This window comes from Podarcis filfolensis (genome assembly GCF_964270895.1).
Source record: "Podarcis filfolensis genome assembly, chromosome: Z".
NCBI classification, from domain to species: Eukaryota; Metazoa; Chordata; class Lepidosauria; order Squamata; family Lacertidae; genus Podarcis; species Podarcis filfolensis.
This window is the reverse complement of record NC_139617.1, coordinates 44592094-44606168: the sequence shown is the minus strand read 5'-3', so window position 1 is coordinate 44606168 and position 14075 is coordinate 44592094. Positions and strand designations below refer to the sequence as shown.

The 14075-nt window shown below is 43.6% G+C and overlaps 1 long non-coding RNA gene across 1 annotated transcript; it reads right to left on the bottom strand.

The window, feature by feature from the left end:
• Positions 1 to 4118: 4118 nt before the first annotated feature.
• On the bottom strand, positions 4119 to 10144 carry LOC310754934. The gene is made up of 3 exons (XR_014544080.1): positions 10010 to 10144; positions 9183 to 9245; positions 4119 to 4384 (listed from the first exon to the last, which is right to left on the bottom strand). It is a non-coding gene; the product is annotated as an uncharacterized lncRNA (long non-coding RNA).
• Between the last annotated feature and the right edge of the window lie 3931 nt (positions 10145 to 14075).

Genomic DNA, 14075 nt, shown 5'->3' with positions numbered 1-14075 from the left:
ATCTCTCCACAGCAAGGGACTAGGGATTTTTGCTCAAGCAACCAAGTTTCACTTATTTCTTTCAAGTGCTCCTTTTCACAGGAGAGGCCAGATCAGGAGTAGGCTGCCTGTAACATTTTCAAGCTTTTGAGACTCCGCATGGCGGCATTGCGCTGGAATTTCTGCGTTTCTTTTCTCTGCATTCAGCTGTCAGGGACAAACCTCTTGCATTTAAATGAGACAAGAAAAGCACCTCTTGCAAATAGGGCCATTTCATTTACCCATTATGAATGTTCCCCCCTCCCCACCTCCACTGATACCTCTTCACAAGGCCTGCTACACAAGCGAGAATGAATAGGCAAGTAAAACAGCAGAGACGCTAACTGTAACAGGGAGGAACTGGAAATAAGGTGATGGAAATTTCACGAAGAATGAAATGAAATAATATGTAATTTCCCTGGTCATAAAGGGTCTAACTGCTCTCATTATGAGCACATCAGAGAAGTCAAGGGAAAATAATGTCATTACATGTGAAGAAATGTGTAGTACTTTTACATATTGTTACATGCCACCCCAGTCTCCAAGCTGTGCAAGATTCCAGGGGCAACATGTATGCTTACCAGGGTCTGTGTTTTCTTTTGGACAATGAGGCACAGTGGAGACTGTGGTGTCCTTGTGATATACAGTTTATTTACACATATATACAACCTGAGCCTAGGATGGAGAGGTTTTGCAAGATCACTTTCCAAGAGGTTTGTATTCCACTCTGCACTGCAGCCTTGCAATCCCACCAGCAAAAAGCCCTATTTTTCTCCTGTCAGTTTGCACCACACTGTTCCCCCCTAAGCTTTAATTGTCTATGCCTTCTCCAACTCCTGGAAAGGCCCCACCCTTCTGATGCGCTAATGACCAATACCTCAAAAGAAATTAGGGTGACTCCATTACCTTTAAACTCATGTTGATTTACCAGGATTAAGAAGTGCCTAACACACAATTTAGGAAATCTGCCCAACATAATTAGCTTTCCCACATGCTAATTAAATTATTAGGGTCAAATGCACAAATGGATAGCTTAGTTGGTAGAGTATGAGACTCTTAATCTCAGGGTTGTGAGTTTGAGCCTCATGTTGGGCAAAAAGATTTCTGCATTGCATGGGGTGAACTAGATGAGCTTCATGATCCTGTCCAATTCTCTTCCCCCCCCTCCCCTGCCCCCTCCCACCGCCTCCATGATCCTGTCCAATTCTACAGTTCTATGATTCTACCTTAATGCAAACAGGCCTGACATCACATTTTAACAGACAAGTGCTAATTAAATGCTAGTGTTTACTGAGCCCAGACATTTAGCACCCACGAACCTATAACAATATATATTTGTGTATTTGTGTGTGTGTGTGTGTGTGTTGAGTATTCAATGATGGGGAGCCTTTTTGAGTGGAAAGTCTATGTTCCTTCCCAGGGTGTGTGTAATAGTGTTGGGTAATATCAGAGGCAAAGTGGGGAAAACTTCAGCTGGGATGGAGAACTGGAACCTTACCTCCCCCAGGCCCACAAACCAACATTGACAGGTGAGTGTGGTTGCTCACTTGTCAATCACCTGGCACTCTTATGATATCAAGTGACAATTTCAATTGGGATCAATCTTTGCACCAACCAGCTGTTTAGCACTGAGAGTGAATCTTGTCAACTGCACTAGGTAATTCAGACCATCAAAGTGAGCCTTGCTAGCTGCACTGTCAGCAAGCCCTGCTTGTCCAGGAACAATCCAGAGCAGGCTTTAATCTCCTGATTGTTTTTTTTCAGTACCTGTCCCACAGCAGCTAAGCCTAAGGATATTGAAACCATGAACTTGAAAAACTTCCAGTTGCCTGTGGATAAAAGCGGTGGGGGGGAGGGGGGCTAATCTAGAACTTTAACATAATTCTAAGCCAGAGAGAGAGAGTGAGCATGAGAGAGAGATGGAAAAGAATGAATGAAAGAATGAAATAAATAGTAGGTTGTTCTCTGTATTCTTTAGCGGAATAACCTACAGGAGGTTTAAACAGCTTAGCACCAGTGGATGTCAGGAGTCCAGGTTCCCACTTGATAACACAGTAAGCATAGTTAATAAAAAAGGATGATTTATTGTCAAAACAAACAGATAGCTTTGGACGGCTCTAACACAGCCTCCAACATCATCAATCAAGATGACCCTTCTGAAGACTTCTTCCGGTTTCTACAGAAGACAGAGAACTTCCATGTCTTACGTCTCTTGCCTTGTTTCTGGTCTAACAGCCTTCCCCTTAGCTGATTCTGAGGAGGGATTGGATCAGCTCCTCATTACTCCCTTTCTGACAAACTACTTCTGTCTCTGTTTGTGCCGGTTTGAACTTCCCGAGAACTTTGGCTGGGTTCCAACCCGCTCTCAGCTGTTCCCTTATCACCTGGCATTCCAAGGGGTGGGGGAGTTGGCACTAGCTGCTGTTCATCATGCATCAAAGTCAACTCTCTCTGTTCCCGGCTGCTTTCTTCTATTGGCTGCAAACCTTCCCTGGGAGCTGGCTGCAAACTTTCACTGGGAGCTGGCTCATTCCTGACAGTGGAGGAGATGGTTTCAGCTGCTACTGGGACTAAGGGATAGTTATGGTTAATTTGATTCCCAGAGGCTAAGTCCTTGTTAGAAACAAGCAAAACTAGGTGGTGTAATATACTCATTATTTCTCTTAGCAGGGAGTCAATATTGTGTGTTCTAGTGGCCACCCAACAAAAGTATTTTGCCAGAAGATCTACAGAGCACATATCTGAGGAGATAGGCTCAATGAGTGGTAATCTTATTCTGTGGTGAAAAGCAACTTCAATCTTAAACATTGGCTCATTGTTAGCAGCAAGTAATGAAACTATATATGTCATTGGGGCAATAAAGACCAGTTCATTCTTCTGGACTGTTTTGAGAGACAAAAAATAAGCAACTTGACTTTGTTCAGAGTGGTGCAAAGGGCAAATCAATTAAAGAGCTGGGTCTCTTTCTACCTCTCATGTGCTGGACTCAGTAAGGTCATAACACCTATATAGGATGCCAAACATGCCATGTACAAGCTTCTTCTCCAGTCATGGGATTGCTGTCAGCCATGCTCCCCAAATGTGCCACTAATTGCATCATTACTGCTCTGCTCCAGATTGCTAACAGATGCTCTTGATAAACTTCAGAGCCAATGAAGTGTTTAAGGAAATGAAGCAAAGATATTTAAAGGGGTGTGGTTGCTTGCAGTGATCTGAAATACTTGACAAAGTCCTTGAAATGGCCCTGTGGTTGTGAGATAAAGGTTGATGAAGCCACAGTGCAGGAAAGTAGGAGGTTGCGCAATAAAACTGAAAAGTCACCACCCCCACTTTCACAGAACCACTCCTCTCCCATGAAAAGGGCCCATTTTGGAAACTCTTGAGGTGGGGAAAAATGTTCCTTGTGGGTTTAGAAGCCAGAATTATGGGACATCTTTGGGAGAAGAAAAGGCTGAGGAGTAAACCCTGCACCCTACACAAATCTGGAATGCTAAAGGCGGTTGGATGGCATCTTGTACCTCTTATTCCAGCAACTCCTGCAGCCAGTAGCAGAGCAACATGCTGCAGTCCCTGGGGTGGAGAACAGATGGGGGTGGCTGGCTGGCGTGAGTCCTGAGGGGTGGGGTGGGTCGCCCGAGGGGATGCGGTGCACGGCGTGGGGTTGCGCATCCCAGGGGGTCGGCCACAATAGCACCCTTCCCCCTAAAGGTACCCGGTGCGGCGCGCTCCCCCGCCCCCCCTTCGTATGCCAGTGCCTGCAGCCAGGTTGGTGCCAAATGTACTGCTTTCTTTTCCTTTTTAAAACATCAGTAAGGCCAAGAGGAGGACTTTATTGTATGGGCAGCCCAGGACCTCCAAACACGCTGCCTAGGACAGCAGTTGTGAGTTATAAGCTCAACCTGATTGGTGTAAAGTCCCTACAGCTACAGCAGGTGTTGTAAGTTTGAATTTGACTTCACCCTCAAAGGCACACTCTTCTATTGTCTCCTGAGACAGACAGATGTCAACAATAAGGCACAGCAGATCTCCTCATTGAGAATGGCTCAAGGAGAGCAAATGCTATGTTACTGTTCCAGAATGAAAGACTATTAAACCAGATGGACCCTTCAATGTTTTCATTCATTGTAGAAAAAATGGAGATTCCTAGTGAACAATGGGAATGTTTCCACATGCTCAACATGGTAGACTTTCTCAGACTGTGTGGCAGCCACAGCTTTCAGGCCCTCTGTATGGGGTTGTCACCCCACCCCACATTGCAAGAAGGCCATAGCAATGTGAGTAGTCTTGGCTATTTCTCTCCCATTCTGCATCCTGTTTCTCACCATTGCTGCAAACCCCAATTCTGAGTCAGACAGCAACTTCACGGCTGAAAAGCAAATGACAGTGCTATTAGCTATCCAGTAGAGAAAAGAGATTAGGTGTGGAGTGCCCCCCCTTTCCTTTTTCTGCACTCAGAATGGCTTGGAGGCCAAGGAGAAAATGGATCAACCAAGATGCAGGGGGGGGGGCATGTGGTTGAGGACAGAAAGGCAATGTGTAATGGAATGGAAAGAAAAAGAGGTGAGAAAATGAAATGGAAAAATAGAGATGTACAGCACAGGAGAATTTCACTGAAATGAGGTTCTCATCAAATCCACTATGGGCTTAAAATGGGGTGGGGGATTCCCTACTGAAATCATAACAGGATTCTGTGATGCTGCTGTGTTTGAGTGCCTATTTCTCCTCCTGTCCTTACTCCTCTTCCGGATTAGATTACCCTTTGTGAAAGTCCCCTGAAGTTTTGATTGCTTCCTTTAATGGAGGAAATCAGATTCATACATATATTCTCTGACCCCAAGTTGTTGCTGTTATTGTTGTTGTTTTTAAGGAAAAGTCAAGTAAGAAAATTTACAGCATGGCAAGCACCATGATAACAACCCAGAAACTTCAATCCTTGTGATTCCAGAAGCGCAGCCAAGTTCGGCTCCCCATCTGTAAAGATAATAGGTGCTGCAGCACCTTTGAGATTAACCAGCACATGCTTTTTATAGGCAACAACTCACTTGAGACAGTGGCAGTGAAGCCAAGCTCTCAAGGTGAGAATTAAAGAGGAGGAAGTGCAGGAGGTGCCATTCCAAAGGAGAAGTGCCCAAGCTTGCCTCTACAGGCTTCTATGAAAGACTGTACATCTTTTGAATGAATTACTGCAATGGGTGGGAATTCGCACAGTTAATTGTCAACTTATTTATTTGGAGGTGGGATGGGTTAGGTAAATTTTCCTAAACCAGATGGTATAAAGTAGCATCCTTGTTGTTTGGAGGATTTTTTATGGAGGGAAAGTGGCAATTTAAAATGGAAGGTATGTGGATCAATGACAAATCATCTTTGTTGCAGGAAGAAGGTCCCAAGATCAGTCCCCAAGCATCTCCAAGTAGGTCTGGGAAAGTAGCATTTGGGACTTTTTAGTTTACAGAAAAGATGAGTTAGAGGGGGCATGGTAAGGGGTGAGAGGCTACATGAAAGTTTTTCTCCCTCTCTCATAACGCAGGAACTCAGGGACATTCAGTGAAGCTGAATGTTGGCAGACAGCTTCTTCTGTCCCTGCATTCCTATGTGCTCTACACGGAATAGCACTTGGAGGAATCTCTTTAGCCCTGGAAATTATAGAGCCTAAACTTTGCAAAAAGCAAACATTAGGTTCCCCCAACATTGCTTGAAAGCAGCTTTCTCTACCCCTCTGCTCACAACACAGTCTCAAAAGACCATTTGAATCAAAGCATCTGTTCGTTCTCCTGTCCCTTGGCCTTCTTTCCACAAATTGCCTCTCTCATAATACTATAATCCACTGGGGCCATTCAAAGAAGCTACGTGTTGCAAGATTCAGGACAAACAAAGGGAAACCCTTCACATAGCTGAACTGTGGAACTTGCTCTCACAGGAGGCAATGATGACCACCAGGTTGGATGGCTTTAAAAGAGTATTGGACAGATTCATGGAGGATAAGTCCAACAATGGCCAATAATGATGACTCTGTTTTGACTCCAGGGTCAGAGTCAGCAATGTTTCTGTATATCAGTTGCTCAAACCCACAAGAAGGAAGAGTGATGTTGCACTCAGGTCCTGCTTGTAGGTGGCCACTGTGAGAACAGTCCGTTTGACTAGCTTGGCCATTGCCTCATCCACCATGCTGTTCTTATGTCCTCTGTTTGGAACTCTGGAAACTGCTGCTGGTCAGCATAGGTAATGATCTGACTCAGCTCCCTGTCTTTGTGTAGTCTACTTGTACTGGAAACAATGATATTCCCTGTCTTCGGTTCTTATCTCTTCTTTTTGCTTCCCTAAATCGTTTCTTCTATTTCCACCCCAAGCTTCATGCAGGATGCTTGATAACTGTGATTTCTGTTTGCTGCTTGGCTGAGGTCATGGAACTTTCTACATTTTCTGTTCTATTGCAAAAACAGCCTCTGCATACAAGAAGCTCCATTAGTAAATATTGATGCACGACAGGTTTTGGGTGTGCATAGATTACCCGGATGTGTCAAGCCACAGGAATGACAGATAGCCCACTGAGTTGTGAGATCTCATGTTAATGTAAGGAAGAAAAGTCAGTGGATGCAACTGGGGCAAGGGGGTGGAATATATGATGGCAGGTCCCATCACCAAATCTAAGTCACCAAACTGGAAAAGAAAGCAAGGTGGAGATTCTCCAATTGAATATATCAAGGGTCTTTCTAGCATGTCGACTGAGATGGAAGAAGCAGGAAGAGAGGGAGAACACCAGCCCAAGGTCACCCAGCAAGGGCCAAACATGATATCGGTAGAGTCTGCCCTGCCAACTTGAACCTGCTTTCTAGGGTTGCCACCTGTCCTGTACAATACAGGATTGTCCAGTATTCCAATTTAAAATGCTAGTCCCATATTGATACAGTTTTGTCCTGTATTTCAGGTCTTCTCTCTCCCTCTCTGCCAAGTTAGGGAACCTCTCCAAATACATGGGTTTGAAAGGGTATGTGAAAGGTCATGTATTTAAGCTCTAGGTGGCCAAGCACAAACAGATTTACAGGTGTGTGTGAGAGAGAGGGGGGGCGGGTTGCAGTAGATTGTAATGGGTTGCTTTGAAGTCACTTCAGCACCAGATGAAAAAATAAATTGCCACCCAACCACATGGCCTGGCCTGGTCCTGGCCTGTATTTTACCAGAACAAAGGTGGCAACCCTATTTACAACCCTTTCCAGTAAGTGTCACTGCTTGTCACTTTTCTCCTTCTTGGACTCAGCATGACCTTTGTAGAATACATCGCCGGGGTGGCTGGGTAGGGGGGGACTAAATCAGAATTAGTTAGCTGTGCCTGTCTTTGGCTCTCAATCCATCTCCTGTTGTGTGTCCTTGCCTTCTGCCCAACCAGTCTGAATGGGCACCAGGAACCACTGACTGATACAATGGGACTGTCATTCACATGCCTATCCCATTTGTGTATGCAGCAGAAAGCGGGGGTCTTAACATATTGTTCCCAGAGTTGGCAAAAAAGAGGAGGAGGAGGAGGGAATGAGAATAGTAATACAAGTGTATGAAGAAAAGACAAATGAAAAAGCCGGTTACCAAAGTGCCCTGACTGATCTCTGCTTCATAATTGAAAGATTGGGGTATTAAAGGGACACAGTAGGCCTGTAGGAATGGCAAGATCATTTGTGCAAATGGTAATTTCAGTATTCAGCCTATCATATCCATAAGCCTAATGTGCTTGGACCTGACATGACTTATAGTAAATTTCTCCTCCCAGGGGGCTTCATGCCAGTTTGATGCAATGCTTGGAAATCAGAGAGTAGTGGAGTAGCTCGAGATGTTTCTGTTCACTCTTTCCGTCATTCTCTCTGCTGATGGGCGAAAACCCGGTCTGATTACGACAGATTTGAAGGAATTAAATGGAAGAGCCATGCAGTGGAGAGAGGGAGGGAGGAGAGAACCATTTCAGTTCCAGGAAAAGCTTTTTTGCTTGCTGCTACTTACCACCGAACATCACAAATCTTCTTGGTAAATAAAGACATGTTGCTTCATCTCAACACGTGCCTGTTGCTGAAGTACTAACATACTTGAAAGTATGTTCCCAATATTCTTCATGCATAGGAATGTGGGCGGGGGTTTGATTCAGATTGTATTTATAGGTGAACCTACGTACTTTGCACTTTCTGGAGCAATACAAGATCTGAAACTCAGCAATCCTGCCAAATTTGCAATGCAGTTTTCTGGCCAAATAATGTGTATACAGTGGTACCTCGGGTTACAGACGCTTCAGGTTAAAGACGCTTCAGGTTACAGACTCTGCTAACCCAGAAATAGTACCTCAGGTTAAGAACTTTGATTCAGGATGAGAACAAAAATTGCGAGGCAGCAGTGGGAGGTCCCATTAGCTAAAGTGGTACCTCAGGTTAAGAACAGCTTCAGGTTAAGAACAGACCTCCAGAACGAATTAAGTTCTTAACCCGAGGTACCACTGTAAAACCATATGTGCCAGGGTGAAGTGGAGAACTGAACTTAAGGTTGGAAAACCAAGAAACCAAAAGAAACCAACATGGACAGATTGGCCATCACTTCTTCTACCTTATGAATGTACTACTCAGCTTCCTGATCTTTTGAACTTCTAACCCAAGCCATTGCAGGGCCTAAAATTGCAAGCAGGCAATGTCTAAGACCTGTCAATCCCACCCCCACCCCCAATGTGCAATGGAAAGATTTTGTTTCAGGAGGTATTCTTTCTGAATCTTACTTTGAAAATAACAATAAACATTATTTACTTGGTTAAACTATGGGATCTGCTCCTACAAGAAGTAGTGAAGGCCAGTAACATGGATGGCCTTAAAAGAGGATTAGACCACCCTGCTCTTCCTCCCAATCATGTCACTCCAGTCTGATGAAACTAAACAACAGGGGAATTGACACTTGGCTTCATCTCTAAATCTAGCAGTGCAGAAATGGTTCCCCAGATGATAGTCAGCAATGAGGTTACCAGCTGGAGTATTATTTCCCCACAACACCCACACCTTTACTATTCTGTGCCAAGCCTGTCACCTCACGCTTCTGCTGCTAATTAAATGAACTAGAGTCCAAACAGGTTAACAGCTAGGAAACAACCTGCATTTTTCTTTACGTATGTTTCATTCTGCCATACACTTTCCATGCTTAGTTACCTTGCTTCCTTCCACATGATCTACTCCCTCTTCCTTGTTCATCCAGACATTAGAGAAGGATGCCTTCAGAAGGAGGAGAGGGGAGAGAGTACTATTTAGGAATGCTTGAGGAATTCAATTTCTGTCAATTCCAGTGCAACATGACCTTCATCTACACCTCTCGGACTAACGTGCGCATCAGAATGTAATTAGTCTTTTGATTTCATACATCTCCAAATTTTGTGATACGCTTCTTGATTAAAACTATCCACAAAAGTGCATTTAAAAAGGCATGCTTTAAGGTTAGATATTTTTAGAAATGCATACATTGAGATAAACTTTAGGAAAATATATTTTGTGATAAAATGTATGTATTTAAATATGATGTTTGTTTAGTTTTTTTAAAAAATGCAGATTAATGCAGAAATGGGACAGGATGGAGTTACGAATGGCAACATGAAACATTGGCATGGGACAGAAATAAACTGATCCATCCATCCTTATGAGTAGGAAGAAGACCCATTCATCCATAGTCTTGTACCAACAAATCATTCCCTCTTATTATCAGCACTGAAGCTGGGAGTGTAGTTGGTTAGTTTTTAAGCAGCAGTTGGAAAACCATCTGTCATGTATGATCTAGATGAGATTCCTGCATTGCAGGGGGTTGGAGTAGAGGACCCCCAGGGTCCCTTCCAACTCTAAAATTTTATGATTCAGTGTAGCCAAAACAGCACCACTTAAGCACAAAAAGAGGCAGTCTTTGGGACAGGGGTAGACCACATGGCTGAGAAAAGTACAAAAATATTTAGGGAAACTTGTTGGGAAACTGTGTAAGTGCAGCTACTCACACAGAGTCAATTAAGGTTTGGCAGATAGCCAGAAGGTCATGTGAAGGAGTAAGTCTGCCTGGTGATAACAGAGACATGGAGACAGCTCCCTGATTGGTCAAGCTCTCTCAAGGGAGTGATAATTAATGGCCTACTAACTGGAATGTTCAGTAGTTCAGTGTTCTGAGTTCAGAGGTTCAGAGTTCTGTGCGTCAGTGCTGGAGTTGTGAGTCATGTATGAGAGAGCTAGCAAAAGATCCGTATTCTGCTCCTGTAATTAGTCCACTGTATATAATAAACACCTAACTACAAGTTCCTGGTTCTTGCTTCGTCTATCCTGTCTGCAGCCAAGTCGCCAATTGCTTCCGTGGCTTCTGCATGTACTCTGCTAGGTCTGGCTAAGGTCCTGCAACTAGTCAGAAAGTTGCGAAACACCAATTGGTTTTACCAATAAAACTCACACCATTCCTAGTCTTGACCTTGTTGCAGACACTGAATCCTCAAAGACAAACCAGACACTCCATAGCTTGAATACCTTGAGGAATGGATGGAGTCTAGTGGGAACCAGTGCCATTAAAAGTTTGCACTTATCTGAATTTTGTGATGCATTTTTCCAACCAATGTTTACGAAAATGCAAATATTAGGGGAAGATGTGCATGAAAATGAAGATATTAGTGAAAATAACATAAAAGTTTATTATATTAAGAGAAATTGTTTGCAAAAATGTGCACCTTAGTATTATAAAAAGGTGTTCATTAAGATAAATCCACACTAAAATGCTAATAAGTTTTCATGAGAACTTTTTTTAAGAATGCAAATTTCTACAACCTTTGGAGACCTGAATTTAAGCTTGAAAAAAAAAGAAAAGCTCAGAGAACAGAAATGGGCAGATCCTTCTATCCCTACCTGAAAATCCCATACTGCCTGCAGTTGCAGCTGGGGCATGGTCTAGGAGACTACAGCTTATTAGGTGTTGCCTCTTGAGCCTTCTGGTTGCTGAAAACAACACAGGTCTCTGGCTCCTTGTTTTCCCTCCTTGGTGTGGTGTATCTAGCTGAACTCCTTGTGAAGTTGACCTTGAACTGTTTCCTGACCAGCTTCTGGATCTTCTTTGGAACTGGATTGATTGGAGCTTAGTTTGTTTGGGCTCTGCTACATGTGAAACCCTGTCTGTGTTGGTGAGTACTCTTGTGAGAGACTTCTATCTTGTTGGAGTGGGGCCCACTGGGCACTCACGGGAGCATGACAACTCATAAGTTTTGGTGGGATGGAACCGAAATATCCCAACAGAACTGCCTATTGAGGCCCATGGGGGTGGGTTCAAAAACTGGGAATGGAATAGTGGGACTGGAATTCTAAACAGCAAACTCCATGTTGCAACCTATTTTAGAACCTATTGCATACTTCAGGATCTGCTCTTGATAGTAAACAACAAAATCAAAATAAACCAGAATTTGCTCCCTGCACTAAAATTAATCCATTTCACTTCCCAAACTCTCTTCAAAGCTTCCTTTTTAAAAAAAAAAAAATGCTGAGACATTATGATCCACTCAAAGCTCACTGCCTCTTTTTCTAAATCCCCTCTGCCATGGAAAGGAGTAATGGGAGAAGCTATATTTAAGGGTCTTTAGAGGAAAAAGACTCAGCCACTTTAGGAGTACAGTTGTCTGCCAGATAGTGACCTTTCAAATCCTTCACTTCCATTTCACATTCCTCTTTTCAGCACTTCCCAAATTGCTTCTGATTTGGGGACTGGGTTTATGAAATGTGAACAGAAACTCCTTTATGGAGCAGTGAAAGGCAGGCTGAGGCATTCCCAGTGAAGGCTCTAGCTCCACCTCTCCGTGGCTTCCTTGATTTTTGTCCTACCAGCCACAGTGGGTGCCAGGAACCAAAGGGCACTCCTCAGAAATCCTGGAGAGCCACTGCCAGTCAGTGTAAACAATAACAGTGTTAGATGGACTGATTGATCTGCCGGTGTAAGGTAGCTTTGCATCTTTCTATGTTGCATGGTTTTCCTGGGCTCTCCCACAGGGCTGACCCATCCATGAGGCAAGGTGAGGCAACCACCTCAGGTGGCAGAATTCACAGGAGCACCAGATCCAGCTTCCAAGGAATGCATCATCTACTACTGCCACTGGATTAGAGGATTCCTATCCTCCTCATGACATCATTAACCCACCAAATTATTCTGAGAGATGAACAGATCCATCTATTTCCAGTCCATATTGGTTTTGAATATGTTTAATATTTATTCCATTTATGCATTTAAAAATAATACAGAAACATGGGGGGCTGCACTTGAACAGACTCTATTTCCCCCTAAAATATGCATTATGCATGCACTTTTTGTATTGCATTGGCCTCCAAAGTATGCAGTTCTCAATCTCCTCCTAAGATATGTTTGTACACATTTTGTGAGCTAAGAACTGCATTGCAAAATTTGGAGGAGTGTTGTATCATAAAGGTAATTGTAATTCATGTATTAGTCCACAGAAGTGAGAATTGGGGCTTGTCGACACTTCTACTTGCTCCATGCCTAGAAAGCATGGGTCCAAGTGGTTTTCTGCTTGTCCTGCACTTTCTAGGTATGGGTCCAAGCAGTTTTGCATTTGTCTCACAGCTTTCTCCTGAAAAACCCATTCTTTACAGCTGAATCAGAACAATTAGAAATCCATGGAAAACCCAATTGCTATTTGGTCCAATTCAGCAGGGCAAACAGAGGGGTGGAAGAGCATTTAGTCTGATTCACTTCAGAATTCAGATCAAATGAAATTCTCCTCCATCCCTAATCCACCACTTCCTCTCCTAATACAGTATATGTTTACTGGATGCTACTAAATCTTGTCCTGAAATGAAAATGAAGCTGAATTGCCATCACTGGCTCTTGTTTTGATGAATTCCCATTCTCTCTTGCCCAGCTTCCTTCTCACTGAGGTCAGACCTTTGAGCATGAGGTATATGCAACTTGACTGCAGACTAGAATACAGACACAGAAATGGACTGATTTGAACTCTTAGAGTATAATCCAGACTATTCATTTGGGACCATATAAGTCCAAGCCACCAATGCTTATTGTCTTTCCTTTCTATACGTAGCTGGTAGGAGCAAAATAAATGGATACCGTTTTAGAAAGGAAGAAAGGAAGAAAGGAAGGAAGGAAGGAAGAGACCCATAGCAACCCAGACTAGTGCACTTCAATCCTTTCTCCCTATGCATTTGTTCTGTGCTACTGGTCGGTGCCCTTTTCCAACTGGCTAAGCATTTGCATGGCCTGGAACTATTGAAAAGAGTGGCTGAAAAATGGTGTGGAACTGCTGATAAATAGCCCTAAATGGAAGCAATTTTAGCTAGGGAGCCCTGAGGCTATCTGTGACTCTATTTCTTGAAGACTATAACACTCCAAAGAAAAGGCTCCTGGCTACAACAAAGTCCTAAAAGACAGAGTGATTGGATAATTTCCAGTGAAGAGAAACTATCTTCAGCTTCGCTTCTCTCTTTAACGATTGTGTAGGTCCAGCTGGTTCTCCGCACTGGCCAAACAAGAGCCTGGGTAGCTTAGTGAAGATATGTTCTTTCGCCAACTTTGTTCTGTCTGTGTATCAGCAAGTTTGAGGTATGTGTTTGTATTGGGACACATTCTCTCTTAGAGCAGCAGTGGGGAACTTCTATCCCATGGGTGTAATTAGGCCTGCACACCTGTCCGCACACCAATCCATACCCATTGCCCCCATTGTCCGCACACCAATCCACACCCATTGTTTGATAGGGTTATCAAACTGTTCAGGGCTGACCTGAATTGTCCAAGTTTCCCTGGCCTTCTCCAGGTGACAGGGGGAGGGTTTAAAACTTCACATGGCCAAGAATGCATTGCGTGACCAGGCGGCGACTGCCCCAGCCCCCAGAAATGAATAATGACTCATGACAAGGTGTTATGGAATTAAAATTTGGCCACAGCTTTATTAAACTCTCAAATGTAGAAAGACTTTGGCTTAGGCATTGGATTTGTATCCCTCCCAGCCAGGGGAACTGGGGCTCATCAGGGTAAATGGGATATGGGGGTGCTCTGCAAGATGTACCGTATGT